The sequence below is a fragment of the Oncorhynchus mykiss genome, chromosome 11 (assembly GCF_013265735.2).
Source record: "Oncorhynchus mykiss isolate Arlee chromosome 11, USDA_OmykA_1.1, whole genome shotgun sequence".
Classification (NCBI taxonomy): Eukaryota; Metazoa; Chordata; class Actinopteri; order Salmoniformes; family Salmonidae; genus Oncorhynchus; species Oncorhynchus mykiss.
In genome coordinates, this window is record NC_048575.1 from 77,304,086 (window position 1) to 77,324,575 (window position 20,490).

Genomic DNA, 20,490 nt, shown 5'->3' on the forward strand with positions numbered 1-20,490 from the left:
AATATTTGATACCGTTCCACTGATTCCGCTACCACCATGACCCCGTCCTCTCCTAGTAAGGTGCAACCATGACCTCATCCTCTCCTATTAAGGTGCCACCATGACCTCGTCCTCTCCTAGTAAGGTGCCACCATGACCTCGTCCTCCCCTATTAAGGTCCCACCATGACCTCGTCCTCTCCTAGTAAGCTGCCACCATGACCTCGTCCTCTCCTAGTAAGGTGCCACTATGACCTCGTCCTCTCCTAGTAAGGTGCCACCATGACCTCGTCCTCTCCTATCAAGGTCCCACCATGACCTCGTCCTCTCCTATCAAGGTGCTAACATGACCTTGTCCTCTCCTATCAAGGTCCCACCATGACCTCATCCTCTCCTATTAAGGTCCCAACATGACCTCGTCCTCTCCTATCAAGGTCCCACCATGACCTCGTCCTCTCCTATTAAGGTCCCACCATGACCCCGTCCTCTCCTAGTAAGGTCCCACCATGACCTCGTCCTCTCCTGTTAAGGTGCCACCATGACCTCGTCCTCTCCTATTAAGGTCCCCCCATGACCCCGTCCTCTCCTGTTAAGGTGCCACCATGACCCCGTCCTCTCCTAGTGAGGTGCCACCATGACCTCGTCCTCTCATATCAAGGTCCCACCATGATCTCGTCCTCTCCTATCAAGGTCCCACCATGACCTCGTCCTCTCCTATCAAGTTGCCACCATGACCTCGTCCTCTCCTATTAAGGTCCCACCATGACCTCGTCCTCTCCTATCAAGGTCCCACCATGACCTCGTCCTCTCCTATCAAGGTGCCACCATGACCTCGTCCTCTCCTATTAAGGTCCCACCATGACCTCGTCCTCTCCTATTAAGGTCCCACCATGACCTCGTCCTCTCCTATCAAGGTGCCACCATGACCTCGTCCTCTCCTATCAAGGTGCCACCATGACCTCGTCCTCTCCTATTAAGGTCCCACCATGACCTCGTCCTCTCCCATTAAGGTGCCACCATGACCTCGTCCTCTCCTGTTAAGGTGCCACCATGACCTCGTCCTCTCCTGTTAAGGTGCCACCATGACCCCGTCCTCTCCTGTTAAGGTGCCACCATGACCTCGTCCTCTCCTAGTGAGGTGCCACCATGACCTCGTCCTCTCCTAGCGAGGTACCACCATGACCCCGTCTTCTCCTGTTAAGGTGCCACCATGACCCCGTCCTCTCCTAGTGAGGTGCCACCATGACCTCGTCCTCTCCTAGTGAGGTGCCACCATGACCTCGTCCTCTCCTACTAAGGTGTTACCATGACCTCGTCTTCTCCCATTAAGGTGCCACCAACCTCCTGTGCTGTGTGTTGTATTATTGTCCTCACTGCAAATTGACAGATGGCACATAAAGTTAAACCATTAAACTTTAAATGAAAACCAAAAGTATTATTTTTTCGTTGGTTTATTGAAAGTATGTATGGTTGGTAACTGTTGGTAAGAGTGTGTATTTTGGGCATATACCACAAGTGCCAAGATGAGGTTCTCCGTCTTCCTCATGGTAGAGTGTCGACACACTCTGCCCAGACTGGGTGAAAACGTGCTTTGATGATGAAATTTCAATTCCCATATGTTATAAAATACATTTATACCAATATTACAAATATGATTTGTCATGTTCTGAATCTGTTCAGTGGGGTCTTTCTCTAACTTACACTACATGATCAAAGGTATGTGGACACCTGCTCGTCGAACATCTAATTCCAAAATCCTTAATATGGAGTTGGTCCCCCCCTTTGCTGCTATAACAGCCTCTACTCTTCTGGGAAGGCTTTCCACTAGATGTTGGAACATTGCTGCGGGGACTCCCATTCAGCCACAAGAGCGTTAGTGAGGTCGGGCACTGTTGGCTCCCAGTCGGCATTCCAATTCATCCCAAAAGTTTTCGATGGGGTTGAGGTCAGGGCTCTTAGAGGGCCAGTGAAGTTTTTCCACAGCGATCTCGACAAACAATTTCTGTACGGACCTCGCTTTGTGCACGGCCCCCGAGCCACGGTATGTTCACCTCGCTATCATCTAGAAGGTGAGGTCAGTACAAGTGCATCAAATATTGAAACAGAGAGACTGAAAAACAGCTTCTATCTCAAGGCCATCAAACTGTTAAATAGCCATCACTAGCCGGCTACCACCCAGTTACTCAACCCTGCACCTTAGAGGCTGCTGGCCTATATACATAGACATGGAATCACTAGTCACTTTAATAATGGAACACTGGTCACTTTAATAATGGAACACTGGTCACTTTAATAATGGAACACTGGTCACTTTAATAATGGAACACTGGTCACTTTAATAATGGAACACTGGTCACTTTAATAATGGAACACTGGCCACTTTAATAATGGAACACTAGTCACTTTAATAATGTTTACATACTGCTTTACTCATTTACATACTGTATTCTATTCTACTGCACTGTTGGAACTAGGAACACAAGCATTTTGCTACACCCACAATAACATCTGCTAAATATGTGAATGTGACAAATACTATTTGATTTGAAACAGGAAATGACCTTCCCCAAACTGTTGCCACACAGGTGGAAGCACAAAATCATCTAGAATGTTATTGAATGCTGCAGCATTAAGATTTCCCTTCACTGGAACTAAGGGGTCTAGCCCGAACCATTAAAATATTCCTCCTCCACCAAACTTTACAGTTGGCACTATGCATTTGGGCATTCTCCTGGCATCCGCCAAACCAAGATTCGTCCGTTGGACTGCCAGATGTTGAAGCGTGATTCATCACTCCAGAGAACGTGTTTCCACTATTCCAGAGTCCAATGGCAGCAAATATTTACACCACTCCAGCCAAAGCTTGGCATTGTGCATGGTGATTTTAGGTTTGTGTGCGGCACCTCTAGCAGGGCAAAAATTTGATCAACTGACTTGTTGGAAAGGTGGCATCCTATGACGGTGCCATGTTGAAAGTCACTGAGCTCTTCAGTAAGACCATTCTACTGCCAATGTTTGTCTATGGAGATTGCATGGCTGTGTGCTGGATTTTATACACCTGTCAGCAACGGATGTGGCTGAAATAACTGAATGCACTAATTTGAAGGGATGTCCACATACTTTTGTATACATAGTGTATCATTAACATTATAAATATAAAAAAAGTCCGATTTCTTAACCTAATACATCCGATAATAAGCACCGACCTCTGTTTGAAGAGTGGAGCCGCTCTGTCGCAATGACTTTCAAGGATTTGACATGTTGTTGGATGTCTGCAAAGGTATTTTAGTGGGTTGCAAAAAATCATGTTTACACGACATGAACTGAATTAAATGTTAAAGGATTTTAAAAAACAAACATTTGCGGTAGGCTTAGTGCTCCGTCATTTTTTTTACAGAGATTCACTTGTTGCGCTTGTTTTTGTGCAACATTTTATAAAAATAACAGGAATTTGACATTAACACGAAAATAATATATTAAAATATGAAAAGTCTAAATCTCTATATAGTTCACCTCTATTGTTTTATGTCTACCGGATTCGAGAAGAAAGATGACAAGTCTTTATCCACAGCATCCAGCCTAGCTGACGCAATGCAGTTTTCCCCCAGATTTTACCCTCTGGCCTCCATTGATTCAGTACCCCTAATTCTGGCCACCCTACAATTGTAAAAACTCCAATAACATGAGGTTTGGACCTTTGGTTTTCTTAGATGAATATCTACACAATTAACATATTATTTTACCTGGCACGTCAGTTAAGAACAAATTCTTATTTACAACGACAGCCTACTTGTTCAGTGGCAGAACGACTGATTTTTAGTTTGTCAGCTTGGGGATTCAATCCAGCAACCTTTCAGTTACTGGCCCAACGCTCTAACCAGTAGGCTACCTATGCACGTACACAAGACAATGGCCCACAGGAGGTGGGCCATACCATCACAAACTGACTATAGACACAAACTGACTAGACAACTCTTAATCAGCCCATACCTTGAATCACAAGCAGCTCATACCATAGATGGTGTTATAACAAAACCAGCCCGTATGACACAGCCATAAAAAGCAGCTCCTTGCCATTCAAACCACACTTGCTATTAAAGAGTGTGAATTGCACAGCGGTCACATTCAGGCCCTTCATTTGGGCATATATGGGATATAAAGCCTTTATGGTAGTGAGCTATGACCTGAGTTCAATGCCATTCAAATACACTCATGTGAACAGTCAAAGTACATTCAGACGTTCGATGTACATTCATATGAATGTACATTCTGAAAAATGCCTCCCTTCGGATAATGGGGTTTTATCTAGTCTTACTATAATCCCATAGACAACGTCTTTGACTGTGAATGAGTTCATTGAACCCTGAACAGAGTCATTCCAAGTGTCTCTCCCTTTAGAAAACGTGCTTTAAACACTCTGTGCTTTAAAGTGAAACTGACAGCTTTTTAGCAACATGAAATCTTATTAAAATATGTTCATAAACACTCCCAGGAAGAATATGACTCCTTTTAAATATATATTTTCTGATGAGTGACCACATCGATACAGATAGCGGCCATCTGTTTGGACAATTAATAGTCAATGCAAAAGCAAACTCTCTGGGTCTCTAATCCTCTGGATCTCTGATCCTCTGGGCCTCTGATCCTCTGGGTCTCTGATCCTCTGGATCTCTGATCCTCTGGGTCTCTGATCCTCTGGGCCTCTGATCCTCTGGGTCTCTGATCCTCTGGGTCTCTGATCCTCTGGGCCTCTGATCCTCTGGGCCTCTGAGCCTCTGGGTCTCTGATCCTCTGGGTCTCTGATCCTCTGGGTCTCTCATCCTCTGAGTCTCTGATCCTCTAGGTCTTTGATCCTCTGAGTCTCTGATCCTCTAGGTCTCTGATCCTCTGGATCTCTGATCCTCTGGGCCTCTGATCCTCTGGGCCTCTGATCCTCTGGATCTCTGGTCCTCTGGGCCTCTAATCCTCTGGGCCTCTAATCCTCTGGATCTCTGATCCTCTGGGCCTCTGATCCTCTGGGCCTCTGATCCTCTGGGTCTCTGATCCTCTGGGTCTCTGATCCTCTGGGTCTCTCATCCTCTGAGTCTCTGATCCTCTAGGTCTCTGATCCTCTGATTGTCTGATCCTCTGGGTCTCTGATCATCTGAGTCTCTGATCCTCTGAGTCTCTGATCCTCTGAATCTCTGATCCTCTGGGCCTCTGATCCTCTGGGTCTCTGATCCTCTGGGTCTCTCATCCTCTGAGTCTCTGATCCTCTAGGTCTCTGATCCTCTGAGTCTCTGATCCTCTGGGTCTCTGATCCTCTGATTGTCTGATCCTCTGGGTCTCTGATCATCTGAGTCTCTGATCCTCTGAGTCTCTGATCCTCTGAGTCTCTGATCCTCTGGGTCTCTGATCCTCTGGGTCTCTGATCCTCTGGGTCTCTCATCTTCTTACTCTCTGATCCTCTGAGTCTCTGATCCTCTGAGTCTCTGATCCTCTGAGTCTCTAATCCTCTGAGTCTCTGATCCTCTTATTCTCTGATCCTCTGGGTCTCTGATCCCCTGAGTCTCTGATCCTCTGGGTCTCTGTTCCCCTGGGTCTCTGATCCTCTGGGTCTCAGATAATCTGAGTCTCTGATCCTCTGGGTCTAGGACTATATGGATAGAGGGTTGTAATCATTATTGTAAAATGTATAATGAATTAAAAGTTTTGTCATCTTCTGTCACATTTGCAAAACTATTTTAGAGCACAAAGCCATCAACATACAGTACAACTTATCATGTAAAATACCCACATCTGTATCTAAACAGGATACCAACACCTTCATGTCTGTATCAAAACAGGATGCCAACACCTTCATGTCTGTATCAAAACAGGATGCCAACACCTTCACGTCTGTATCAAAACAGGATGCACAACACCTTCATGTCTGTATCAAAACAGGACGCACAACACCTTCACATCTGTATCAAAACAGGATGCCAACACCTTCTTGTCTGTATCAAAACAGGATGCCAACACCTTCACGTCTGTATCAAAACAGGATGCCAACACCTTCATGTCTGTATCAAAACAGGATGCCAACACCTTCACGTCTGTATCAAAACAGGATGCCAACACCTTCACGTCTGTATCAAAACAGGATGCCAACACCTTCACATCTGTATCAAAACAGGATGCACAACACCTTTACGTCTGTATCAAAACAGGATGCACAACACCTTCACGTCTGTATCAAAACAGGATGCACAACACCTTCATGTCTGTATCAAAACAGGATGCCAACACCTTCACGTCTGTATCTAAACAGGATGCACAACACCTTCACGTCTGTATCAAAACAGGATGCTAACACCTTCACGTCTGTATCAAAACAGGATGCACAACACCTTCATGTCTGTATCTAAACATGATGCACAACACCTTCATGTCTGTATCTAAACAGGATGCCAACACCTTCATGTCTGTATCTAAACAGGATGCCAACACCTTCTTGTCTGTATCAAAACAGGATGCTAACACCTTCATGTCTGTATCAAAACAGGATGCGCAACACCTTCCCGTCTGTATCTAAACAGGATGCACAACACCTTCATGTCTGTATCAAAACAGGATGCACAACACCTTCACGTCTGTATCTAAACAGGATGCCAACACCTTCACGTCTGTATCAAAACAGGATGCCAACACCTTTATGTCTGTATCAAAACAGGATGCCAACACCTTCACGTCTGTATCAAAACAGAATGCCAACACCTTCACGTCTGTATCAAAACAGGATGCCAACACCTTCACGTCTGTATCTAAACAGGATGCCAACACCTTCACCTCTGTATCAAAACAGGATGCCAACACCTTCATGTCTGTATCTAAACAGGATGCCAACAGGATGTACAGGATGCCAACACCTTCATGTCTGTATCAAAACAGGATGCTAACACCTTCATGTCTGTATCAAAACAGGATGCACAACACCTTCACGTCTGTATCAAAACAGGATGCTAACACCTTCACGTCTGTATCTAAACAGGATGCCAACACCTTCATGTCTGTATCAAAACAGGATGCACAACACCTTCACGTCTGTATCAAAACAGGATGCTAACACCTTCACGTCTGTATCTAAACAGGATGCCAACACCTTCATGTCTGTATCTAAACAGGATGCCAACACCTTCACGTCTGTATCTAAACAGGATGCACAACACCTTCACGTCTGCACAACCTTTTTAGAAACCAGATTCAAGACACAGTTACCACTCAAATAAACATTGACACAGCAGCAGTAATGATGCCAATAAATGCAAAAAAAACTAGTTGGTGATGATACTGACATGTGCATTCCCCAACTTATTTATCTGGACAGTGAAGCTAAAACAATCTATTTGTCTCTGCACTCCAACATTTTGAGATCAAATGATTTATATGAAGCGACGGTACAGAATGTCCCCTATTTTCATACATTTTTGTTATACCCTATAGAAATACACCCACCTCTGGGCTCTCCTGCACGCCCAATTTTTCAGATTTTGATTTGTTAAAAAAGTTTGAAATATCCAATAAATGTCGTTCCACTTCATGATTGTGTCCCACTTGTTGTTGATTCTTCACAAAAAAATTCAGTTTTATATCTTTATGTTTGAAGCCTGAAATGTGGCAAAAGGTCGCAAAGTTCAAGGGGGCCGAATACTTTCGCAAGGCACTGTATCTAGTCTACCCATTTGAAGGTGGCATAAGTATATGAACAAATTCACTTACAGTTGATTACATTTAGTCAAATGTGTAGTATTTGGTTCCATATTCCTTACATCAAGCTTGTGACTCTACAAACTTGATGGATGCATTCACAGTTTGTTTTGTTTGTCTGTCGGATGGTGTTTTGCTCAATAGAAGTGAATGGTAAATAATGTGTTGTGTCGTTTTGGAGTCACTTCTATTGTAAATAAGAATAGAAGATGTTGCTGAACACTTCTTCTACAGGAATGTGGACGCTAACCTCGCCTGTTATTGTTAATGGTGAGAGGTTAGAATGTTTTGTGGGGACGTGATCTTTGTGCATCTGTAACTTTCTCACTCATCATTATTCACGATTCATTCATGATTATCTGTAATCACGGTAGAATCCACATTCATGTTCAAGTGTTCAGAAATATATTATATTCTTATTTACAATTAAAGTGACTCCAAAAACAAATATGCATGAAAATACCCATTCTGTCACCTCACCTGATATGAAACATTTGATCTTTAAATCCAAAATGCTGGAGTATAGAGACAAATGAAAAGCTTTATGTTCACTGTCCAAATAAATACGTAAGGGGATGTACAGATGTAGGATCTTAATTTGATCACCCTGTTGCAGGAGATTCATTTCTGCAATGCAGAACATTTTAAACATGTAGCGTATTTGAAATGTAACTATACAAAGGCTTCTAATATCTGTAATTTCCACAGACTTGATCTTCCCTCATGAAAAATATATGAACCCCTACACATTTTCTTATTCATTATAATCCATATAGTAATACAATTTTCCTGAGTTATTATTTTCCTGCTGCAGCAAACTGGCTAAAATTAAGATCCTACATCTGTATATTGACCGTGAATGGTCTTGTCACCTCAACAGCTACTGTATACTACTCTACTGAGATGTTTTTAGAATGGTGACAGAAGAGGAGAGGACAGGAGAGGAGAAGAGAGGATGGGAGAAGAGAGGAGGGGAGGGAGAGGAGAGGAGAAGAGGGGAGAGGAGAGGAGAAGAGAGGAGGGGAGAGGACAGGAGGGGAGAGGAGAAGAGAAGAGAGGGGAAAGGATGAAGAAGGTAATGGAGAAGAGAGGATGGAGAGGAGAAGAGAAGAGAGGAGGGGAAAGGAGAGAAGGGGAGAGGAGAAGAGAGGAGAGGAGAGAGGAAAGGATGAAGAGGAGAGGAGAAGAGAGGAGAGGAGAGGAGAGGAGGGGAAAGGAGAGAAGGGGAGAGGAGAAGAGAGGAGAGGAGAGGAGAGGAGAGGGGAAAGGATGAAGAGGAGAGGAGAAGAAAAGGAGGGGAGAGGAGAAGATGAAGATCAGAGGAGAGAAAGCCTGCCTCTGCCTTACAAAAACACCAGTGGAGGAATGTTTGAAGAACAACAGCAGCCCATCCTCTGGCAGGGGAATGCATTCCTTAGTGCAGACACCAGTGGAGATAGATAAAGGATAAAGCCACCGTCACATTCTCTAGTGACCCCATGGGGAAACACTACAGGAAGGTGACCCTGTGGGGAAACACTACAGGAAGGACTCCTCCCTGGTCCCTCCCTGTGTGTGTGTGTGTGTGTGCGAGCGAGCGTGGTGCGTGGTGTGTGTGTATGTGTGTGTGTAAAGGTGTCAGCATGCTTCAGTTCAGCTGGCGCCTAGCCGGACTCAGCTAGCAGGACCAAATGAGTGTGCTCACAAACTCCCTTCCCTTGAAAAATGAGAAACAAAGGTAGCAAAAATACTGTTTGTCCATTTTGAGACGTCGTAGCCAATCTACACTTCCACAAAATAATCAGAATTTTAACTCAAGAAATCTGTCATTCATTTTGACTAAGTCAGGGATTCTCAGCGACAAAAATTAGTGTGAAAACGAGTCGTCTCTCGTTGAATGACAACAAAGACTTTATTGAAGAATCCCTACTGTTGACCAATCAACGACGAGAGGGCGTAGACATCGGCCCTCTGAAATTTGGCTTGCATCCAGAAAAAAATATTGTGGGCTCGAACTTCGAGAAAAAAAAAGAAGGAAAATATACAGCTGGGAAGCATGTCATCATAATATATACAGCTGGGAAGCATGTCATCATAATATATACGGCTGGGAAGCATGTCATCATAATATATACAGCTGGGAAGCATGTCATCATAATATATACAGCTGGGAAGCATGTCATCATAATATATACAGCTGGGAAGCATGTCATCATAATATATACAGCTGGGAAGCATGTCATCATAATATATACAGCTGGGAAGCATGTCATCATAATATATACAGCTGGGAAGCATGTCATCATAATATATACAGCTGGGAAGCATGTCATCATAATATATACAGCTGGGAAGCATGTCATCATAATATATACAGCTGGGAAGCATGTCATCATAATATATACAGCTGGGAAGCATGTCATCATAATATATACAGCTGGGAAGCATGTCATCATAATATATACAGCTGGGAAGCATGTCATCATAATATATACAGCTGGGAAGCATGTCATCATAATATATACAGCTGGGAAGCATGTCATCATAATATATACAGCTGGGAAGCATGTCATCATAATATATACAGCTGGGAAGCATGTCATCATAATATATACAGCTGGGAAGCATGTCATCATAATATATACAGCTGGGAAGCATGTCATCATAATATATACAGCTGGGAAGCATGTCATCATAATATATACGGCTGGGAAGCATGTCATCATAATATATACAGCTGGGAAGCATGTCATCATAATATATACAGCTGGGAAGCATGTCATCATAATATATACAGCTGGGAAGCATGTCATCATAATATATACAGCTGGGAAGCATGTCATCATAATATATACAGCTGGGAAGCATGTCATCATAATATATATGGCTGGGAAGCATGTCATCATAATATATACAGCTGGGAAGCATGTCATCATAATATATACAGCTGGGAAGCATGTCATCATAATATATACAGCTGGGAAGCATGTCATCATAATATATACAGCTGGGAAGCATGTCATCATAATATATACAGCTGGGAAGCATGTCATCACAATATATACAGCTGGGAAGCATGTCATCATAATATATACGGCTGGGAAGCATGTCATCATAATATATACAGCTGGGAAGCATGTCATCATAATATATACGGCTGGGAAGCATGTCATCATAATATATACAGCTGGGAAGCATGTCATCATAATATATACGGCTGGGAAGCATGTCATCATAATATATACGGCTGGGAAGCATGTCATCATAATATATACAGCTGGGAAGCATGTCATCATAATATATACAGCTGGGAAGCATGTCATCATAATATATACAGCTGGGAAGCATGTCATCATAATATATACAGCTGGGAAGCATGTCATCATAATATATACGGCTGGGAAGCATGTCATCATAATATATACGGCTGGGAAGCATGTCATCATAATATATACGGCTGGGAAGCATGTCATCATAATATATATGGCTGGGAAGCATGTCATCATAATATATACGGCTGGGAAGCATGTCATCATAATATATACGGCTGGGAAGCCTGTCATCATAATATATACGGCTGGGAAGCCTGTCATCATAATATATACGGCTGGGAAGCCTGTCATCATAATATATACGGCTGGGAAGCATGTCATCATAATATATACGGCTGGGAAGCATGTCCTCATAATATATACTGCTGGGAAGCATGCAGAAACCTTTAGGCTCTCTGGTCACGACAGACACAGCGCTTCGGTCTGGATGGATGACGTCTTCGCCTCTATTGTCATCTAATTCAGGAGGGCATGGGCTCTGACCCCAACTGTGATGCTGTTCAAGAGGGCTGGGCTCTGACCCCAACTGTGATGCTGCCTCCAGCCACAAAGTCCCCCTCCGCCCTCTCTGCTTGATGGACAAGGCCATTAGCTCTTTCACACACTGGCGGACGGGTGGGTGCACACACACACACACACACACACACACACACACACACACACACACACACACACACACACACACACAAACACACACACACACACACACACGGATGCACACACACACACACACACACACAAACACACCCACGCTTGTTTGCTCGCATGTACGCACACACACAGACACACACACACACATACACACACACACTGGTTATGCATGACCGTGCGTTAGTCATGGCATCTCATTTCCCCCCAGAGCAATGTGTGTGTGTGTGTGTGTGTGTGTGTGTGTGTGTTCACGTGTTTGGATTGTGCTTGGTTAGAGAGGCACCATGGAAGACAACAGAACTACATACTTCATACATACGTCAAGTAGAATACAGAAGGATAACTGGCCTGTAGGGGGTTCAACTCTGATGGCCAGGAAGGATGTAATATGTGACAGAAATGTCCAGAGTGGAAGACAAATGTTCAGTAGAATATCGGTGACAGTCTCGTCTTCTAGAGTATAGTCTGCAGGTTTTCGCTCCTTCGTTGTACTCGATTGATCAATTAAGGTCACTGGTTAGTAAGGATCTCCTCTCCCCTGGTTGTCTAGGTTGGAATTAAAAGGGAAAACCGAAAACCAGCAGTCACTAGGCCCTACATGGAATGAGTTTGACAACCCTGGTCTAGAGCCATCCATTAAATGTGGTTGAGGGCCATCCATTAAACGTGGTAGAGGGCCATCCATTAAACATGGTAGAGGGCCATTTATTAAACATGGTAGAGGGCCATCCATTAAACATGGTAGAGGGCCATCCATTAAACATGGTAGAGGGCCATCCATTAAACATGGTAGAGGGCCATCCAAGGTAGAGGGCCATTCATTAAATGTGGTAGAGGGCCATCCATTAAACATGGTAGAGGGCCATCCATTAAACATGGTAGAGGGCCATCCATTAAACATGGTAGAGGGCCATCCAAGGTAGAGGGCCATTCATTAAATGTGGTAGAGGGCCATCCATTAAACATGGTAGAGGGCCATCCATTAAACATGGTAGAGGGCCATCCATTAAACATGGTAGAGGGCCATCAATTAGACAAGGTAGCGGGCCATCCATTAAACATGGTAGAGGGCCATCCATTAAACATGGTAGCGGGCCATCCATTAAACATGGTAGAGGGCCATCTATTAAACATGGTAGAGGGCCATCCAAGGTAGAGGGCCATTCATTAAATGTGGTAGAGGGCCATCCATTAAACATGGTAGAGGGCCATCCATTAAACATGGTAGAGGGCCATCCATTAAACATGGTAGAGGGCCATCCAAGGTAGAGGGCCATTCATTAAATGTGGTAGAGGGCCATCCATTAAACATGGTAGAGGGCCATCCATTAAACATGGTAGAGGGCCATCCATTAAACATGGTAGAGGGCCATCAATTAGACAAGGTAGCGGGCCATCCATTAAACATGGTAGAGGGCCATCCATTAAACATGGTAGCGGGCCATCCATTAAACATGGTAGAGGGCCATCTATTAAACATGGTAGAGGGCCATCCATTAAACATGGTAGAGGGCCATCCATTAAACATGGTAGAGGGCCATCTATTAAACATGGTAGAGGGCCATCTATTAAACATGGTAGAGGGCCATCCATTAAACATGGTAGAGGGCCATCCATTAAACATGGTAGAGGGCTATCCATTAAACATGGTAGAGGGCCATCTATTAAACATGGTAGAGGGCCATCTATTAAACATGGTAGAGGGCCATCCATTAAACATGGTAGAGGGCCATCTATTAAACATGGTAGAGGGCCATCTATTAAACATGGTAGAGGGCCATCCATTAAACATGGTAGAGGGCCATCCATTAAACATGGTAGAGGGCCATCCATTAAACATGGTAGAGGGCCATCAATTAAACATGGTAGAGGGCCATCAATTAAACAAGGTAACGGGCCATCCATTAAACATGGTAGAGGGCCATCCATTAAACATGGTAGCGGGCCATCCATTAAACATGGTAGAGGGCCATCCATTAAACATGGTAGAGGGCCATCCAATAAACATGGTAGAGGGCCATCCATTAAACATGGTAGAGGGCCATCCATTAAACATGGCAGAGGGCCATCCATTAAACATGGTAGCAGGCCATCTATTAAACATGGTAGAGGGCCATCCATTAAACATGGTAGAGGGCCATCCATTAAACATGGTAGAGGGCCATCCAGGGTAGAGGGCCATTCATTAAATGTGGTAGAGGGCCATCCATTAAACATGGTAGAGAGCCGTCCATTAAACATGGTAGAGGGCCATCCATTAAACATGGTAGAGGGCCATCCATTAAACATGGTAGCGGGCCATCTATTAAACATGGTAGAGGGCCATCCATTAAACATGGTAGAGGGCCATCTATTAAACATGGTAGAGGGCCATCCATTAAACATGGTAGAGGGCCATCTATTAAACATGGTAGAGGGCCATCCAGGGTAGAGGGCCATTCATTAAATGTGGTAGAGGGCCATCCATTAAACATGGTAGAGGGCCATCCATTAAACATGGTAGAGGGCCATCTATTAAACATGGTAGAGGGCCATCCATTAAACATGGTAGAGGGCCATCTATTAAACATGGTAGAGGGCTATCCATTAAACATGGTAGAGGGCCATCTATTAAACATGGTAGAGGGCCATCCATTAAACATGGTAGAGGGCCATCTATTAAACATGGTAGAGGGCCATCCATTAAACATGGTAGAGGGCCATCTATTAAACATGGTAGAGGGCCATCCAGGGTAGAGGGCCATTCATTAAATGTGGTAGAGGGCCATCCATTAAACATGGTAGAGGGCCATCCATTAAACATGGTAGAGGGCCATCTATTAAACATGGTAGAGGGCCATCCATTAAACATGGTAGAGGGCCATCTATTAAACATGGTAGAGGGCCATCAATTAAACATGGTAGAGAGCCGTCCATTAAACATGGTAGAGGGCCATCTATTAAACATGGTAGAGGTAAAAAATAGAATAGAGAGAATAGAATTTTATAGAATAAAATAGTAAAAAACAAAGTAAAACCCTCGAATGAGTAGGTGTATCCAAACCTTTGACTGGGACTGTATAAATAAAATAAGTCTTGTACACACAAACATTTTCAAATGTTCAAATGTTTTCCACTGGGATTTTCTGCCTCTAACCCTATTACAGGGGCTGAGTCACTGGCTTTACTGGGGCTCTCTCATGCCGTCCCTGGAGGGGGTGCGTCACCTGAGTGGGTTGAGTCACTGATGTGGTCATCCTGTCTGGGTTGGCGCCCCCCCCCCCCCCCCCTTGGGTTGTGCCGTGGCGGAGGTCTTTGTGGGCTATACTCAGCCTTGTCTCAGGATGGTAAGTTGGTGGTTGAAGATATCCCTCTAGTGGTGTGGGGGCTGTGCTTTGGCAAAGTGGGTGGGGTTATATCCTTCCTGTTTGGCCCTGTCCGGGGGTGTCCTCGGAGTGGGCCACAGTGTCTCCTGACCCCTCCTGTCTCAGCCTCCAGTATTTATGCTGCAGTAGTTTATGTGTCGGGGGGCTAGGGTCAGTTTGTTATATCTGGAGTACTTCTCCTGTCCTATTGTGTCCTGTGTGAATCTAAGTGTGCGTTCTCTAATTCTCTCCTTCTCTCTTTCTCTCTCTCGGAGGACCTGAGCCCTAGGACCATGCCCCAGGACTACCTGACATGATGACTCCTTGCTGTCCCCAGTCCACCTGGCTGTGCTGCTGCTCCAGTTTCAACTGTTCTGCCTTATTATTATTCGACCATGCTGGTCATTTATGAACATTTGAACATCTTGGCCATGTTCTGTTATAATCTCCACCCGGCACAGCCAGAAGAGGACTGGCCATCCCACATATGCTCTCTCTAATTCTCTCTTTCTTTCTCTCTCTCGGAGGACCTGAGCCCTAGGACCATGCCCCAGGAATACCTGACATGATGACTCCTTGCTGTCCCCAGTCCACCTGACTGTGCTGCTGCTCCAGTTTCAACTATTCTGCCTTATTATTATTCGACCATGTTGGTCATTTATGAACATTTGAACATCTTGACCATGTTTTGTTATAATCTCCACCCGGCACAGCCAGAAGAGGACTGGCCACCCCACATAGCCTGGTTCCTCTCTAGGTTTCTTCCTAGGTTTTGGCCTTTCTAGGGAGTTTTTCCTAGCCACCGTGCTTCTACACCTGCATTGCTTGCTGTTTGGGGTTTTAGGCTGGGTTTCTGTACAGCACTTTGAGATATCAGCTGATGTACGAAGGGCTATATAAATAAATTTGATTTGATTTTGATTTGAGAGGGCCATCTATTAAACATGGTAGAGGGCCATCCATTAAACATGGTAGAGGGCCATCCATTAAACATGGTAGAGGGCCATCCATTAAACATGGTAGAGGGCCATCCATTAAACATGGTAGAGGGCCATCTATTAAACATGGTAGAGGGCCATCTATTAAACATGGTAGAGGGCCATCCATTAAACATGGTAGAGGGCCATCTATTAAACATGGTAGAGGGCCATCTATTAAACATGGTAGAGGGCCATCCATTAAACATGGTAGAGGGCCATCCATTAAACATGGTAGAGGGCCATCCATTAAACATGGTAGAGGGCCATCAATTAAACATGGTAGAGGGCCATCAATTAAACAAGGTAGCGGGCCATCCATTAAACATGGTAGAGGGCCATCCATTAAACATGGTAGCGGGCCATCCATTAAACATGGTAGAGGGCCATCTATTAAACATGGTAGAGGGCCATCCATTAAACATGGTAGAGGGCCATCCATTAAACATGGTAGAGGGCCATCCATTAAACATGGTAGAGGGCCATCCATTAAACATGGTAGCGGGCCATCTATTAAACATGGTAGAGGGCCATCCATTAAACATGGTAGAGGGCCATCCATTAAACATGGTAGAGGGCCATCCATTAAACATGGTAGAGGGCCATCCATTAAACATGGTAGCGGGCCATCTATTAAACATGGTAGAGGGCCATCCATTAAACATGGTAGAGGGCCATCCATTAAACATGGTAGAGGGCCATCCATTAAACATGGTAGAGGGCCCTCCATTAAACATGGTAGCGGGCCATCTATTCTGACTGCTCCATGGGCTACAGCGGTAGTGCACACAGACACACACACACACACACACACACACACACACACACACACACACACACACACACACACACACACACACACACACACACATACTACAGCATATACACTCAAATACACAAAACCCACACACACACACACACACACACACACACACACATGCATATTGACGCCACACACACACACTCACACACTTTCACACTCTTCACATATTGTACGCTGCTGCTTCTCTGTTTATTGTCTATCCAGATTGCCAGGTACATATTACCTGAATTACCCCAACTACATCATACCTCTGCACATTGACTCGGTACCACTACTTCTTTTATATAGTCTCATTATTGTGTTACTATTTTTATTTTTTTATTAACACATTTTCCTACTTTCTAACTCTGCATTGTTGGGAAAGGGCTCATAAAGTAAGCATTTCACCTGTTGCTAGCGTTAGCAATGTTTTTAACAATTGGCCAATGAGACTGAGAGATAGCTAACCAGATAGCAAACAACGGAACAAAAGTATGATTTCGTATATATATATATATATATATATATCCAAAACAATACTCCATCAACAGACTGGATTTCAGGAACCACGGCTGGAAGTACCCTTGTGGCACTGTTAAATTATTTAGCTATTTCAAAAAAAGTGTTTTTTGAATACTTTTGCCATTGCACCCTTTGGGTTCCATGCATTAGAAATATGAGCTTGACTGAGGCTGGTCGGACTCAAGCGTGGTTAGCGACAGTTGCTATCCAACGGAGCGCTGTGATATGCTGACCAAAAGTCTTGGGCAGGACAAGTCAGGAGCCTTGTTTAAAAAGGCTTGAATTTATTTTACTACGGTTTGAATGTGTTACCCTCTAATGCAAATGCCTACATCGGTTCCCCTCCCACACCTCCTTAATCTCTCTCTTATTCTCCTCTCCTCCACACACTCCCTTGTTCCATCCCTTATTCTCCTCTCCTCCACACTCCCCCACTAAACGACAACATGGATAACATACAGCTGGCTGGGTTTTCCGTTCATCGGCAAGACAGAACAGCTGCCTCCAGTAAGACAAGAGGTGGCGGTCTCTGTCTATTTGTAAATAACAGCTGGTGCACGAAATCTGATATTAATGAAGTCTCAAGGTTTTGCTCGCCTGAGGTAGAGTATCTCATGATAAGCTGTAGACCACACTATTTACCAAGAGTGTTTTCATCTATATTTTTCGTATCTGTCTATTTACCACCACAAACCGATGCTGGCACTAAGACCGCACTCAACTTTAAGGCCATAAGCAAACAAGAAAATGCTCATTCAGAGGTGGCGCTCCTAGTGGCCATGGACTTTAAAGCAGGGAAACTTAAATCTGTTTTACCTCATTTCAACCAGCATGTTACATGTGCAACCAGAGGGAAAAAAAACTCTAGACCACCTTCGTTCCACATACAGAGATGTGTACAAAGCTCTCCCTCACCCTCTATTTGGCAAATCTGACCATAACTTTATCCTCCCGATTCCTAATTACAAGCAAAAACTAAAGCAGGAAGCACCAGTGACTCACTCAATACAGAAGTGGTAAGATGATGCAGATGCTAAGCTACAGGACTGTTTTGCTAGCACAGACTGGAATATGTTCCGGGATTCTTCCGATGGCATTGAGGAGCACACCACATCAGTCACTGGCTTCATCAATAAGTGCATCAATGACGTTGTCCCTATGGTGACCGTACGTAGAACCAGAAGCCATAGATTACAGGCAACATCAGCACTGAGCTAAAGGGTAGAGCTGCTGCTTTCAAGGAGCGGGACTCTATCCCGGACGCTAATAAGAAATTGTGCCATGCCCTCCGATGAACCATCAAACAGGCAAAGCATCAGTACAGGACTAAGATTGAATCCTACTACACCGCTTCCAAAGCTCGTTGGATGTGGCAGGGCTTGCAAACTATTACGGACTACAAAGGAAAGCACAGCCGCAAGGGGCCCAGTGACACAAGCCTACCAGATGAGCTAAATAATTTCTATGAGCATTTCGAGGCAAGCAACACTGAAGCATGCATGAGAGCACCAGTTGTTCCGAACAACTGTGATCACGCTCTCCTTAGCTGATGTGAGTAAGACCTTTAACTTGTTATGGTTGCAATCCCCCTATCGGGATAAGTGTCATCAACAACCGCTAAATAGCATAGCGCTACATACAATAAATATTACTATAAATATTTATATTCATGAAATCACAAGTGCAATATAGGAAAGCACAGCTTAGCCTTTTGTTAATCCACCTGTCGTGTCAATTTTTGAAATTATGCTTTACAGCGAAAGCAATCCAAGCGTTTGTGCAAGTTTATCGATCGCACGATAAACATTAAGTACACTTAGCATCAGGTAGCTCGGTCACGAAAATCACGTTATAATCACGTCACGTTGCGCGTTATGTTGAGAAATCCACAGGAAAGAGCGGTCACGACAACGCAGACAAAAATTCCAAATAGTATCTGTAATGTCCACAGAAACACGTCAAATGTTTTTTATAATCAATCCTCAGGTTGTTTTTAAAATATATAATCGATAATATATCAACCACAAATGTCTTTCACAGTAGGAGAGGGAAAGCAATACCTATCCAAACTCTGTTGCGGAGCAAAACTCATGTGACCACTTGATGCAATGTTATCGTTCTGGCTCATTTTTCAAAATAAAAGCCTGAAACTATGTCTGAAGAATGTTGACACCTTGAGGAAGCGATAGGAAAATTAATCTGGTTCATATCCCTTTAAATGGAGCAAAGGGAGGCTATGGAACATGGAGTTTTCAAAATAGAAGCCACTTCCTCTTTTGATTTTCCTCAGGGTTTCACCTGCAATATCAGTTATATTATAATCACAGACAATATTTTGACAGTTTTGGAAACTTTAGAGTGTTTTCTATCCAATACTACTAATAATATGCATATATTAGCAACTGAGACTGAGGAGCTGGCTGTTTACAATGGGCACCTTTTCATCCAAGCTACTCAATACTGCCCCTGCAGCCATAAAAAGTTAAACAGGTCAACATTCACAAGGCTGCAGGGCCAGACGAATTACCTGGACATGTACTCCAAGCACGCGCTGACCAACTGGCAAGAGTCTTCACTGATATTTTCAACTGAGTCTGTAATACCAACATATTTCAAGCAGACCACCAAAGTCCCTGTGCACAAGAACACCAAGGTGACCTGCCTAAATTACTACCAACCCATAGCACTCACGTCTGTAGCCATGAAGTGCCTTGAAAGGATGGTCATGGCTCGCATCAACACATTTGTCCCGGAAACGTGAGAATGCAATTCATTGACTATAGCTCAATGTTCAAAACCATTTGCCCTCAAAGCTCATCACTAAATTAAGGACCCTGGGACTAAACACCTCACTGTGAAACTGGATCCTGGACTTCCTGACGGGCCGCCCTGCGGTGCTAAGAGTAGGTAACAACACATCTGCCACGCTGATCCTTAACACGGGGGCCCCTCAGGGGTGCGTGCTCAGTCCACTCCTGTACTCCCTGTTCACCCATGACTGCATGGCCAAGCACAACTCCAACACCATCATTAAGTTTGCTGACAACACAACAGTAGTAGGCCTGATCACCATGTGGTGCAAGGATAACAGTGTGGTGTGTGGTGCCAGAATAACAACCTCTCCCTCAATGTGAACAGGGCAAAGGAGATGATCGTTAGCTACAGGAAAAGGAGGGT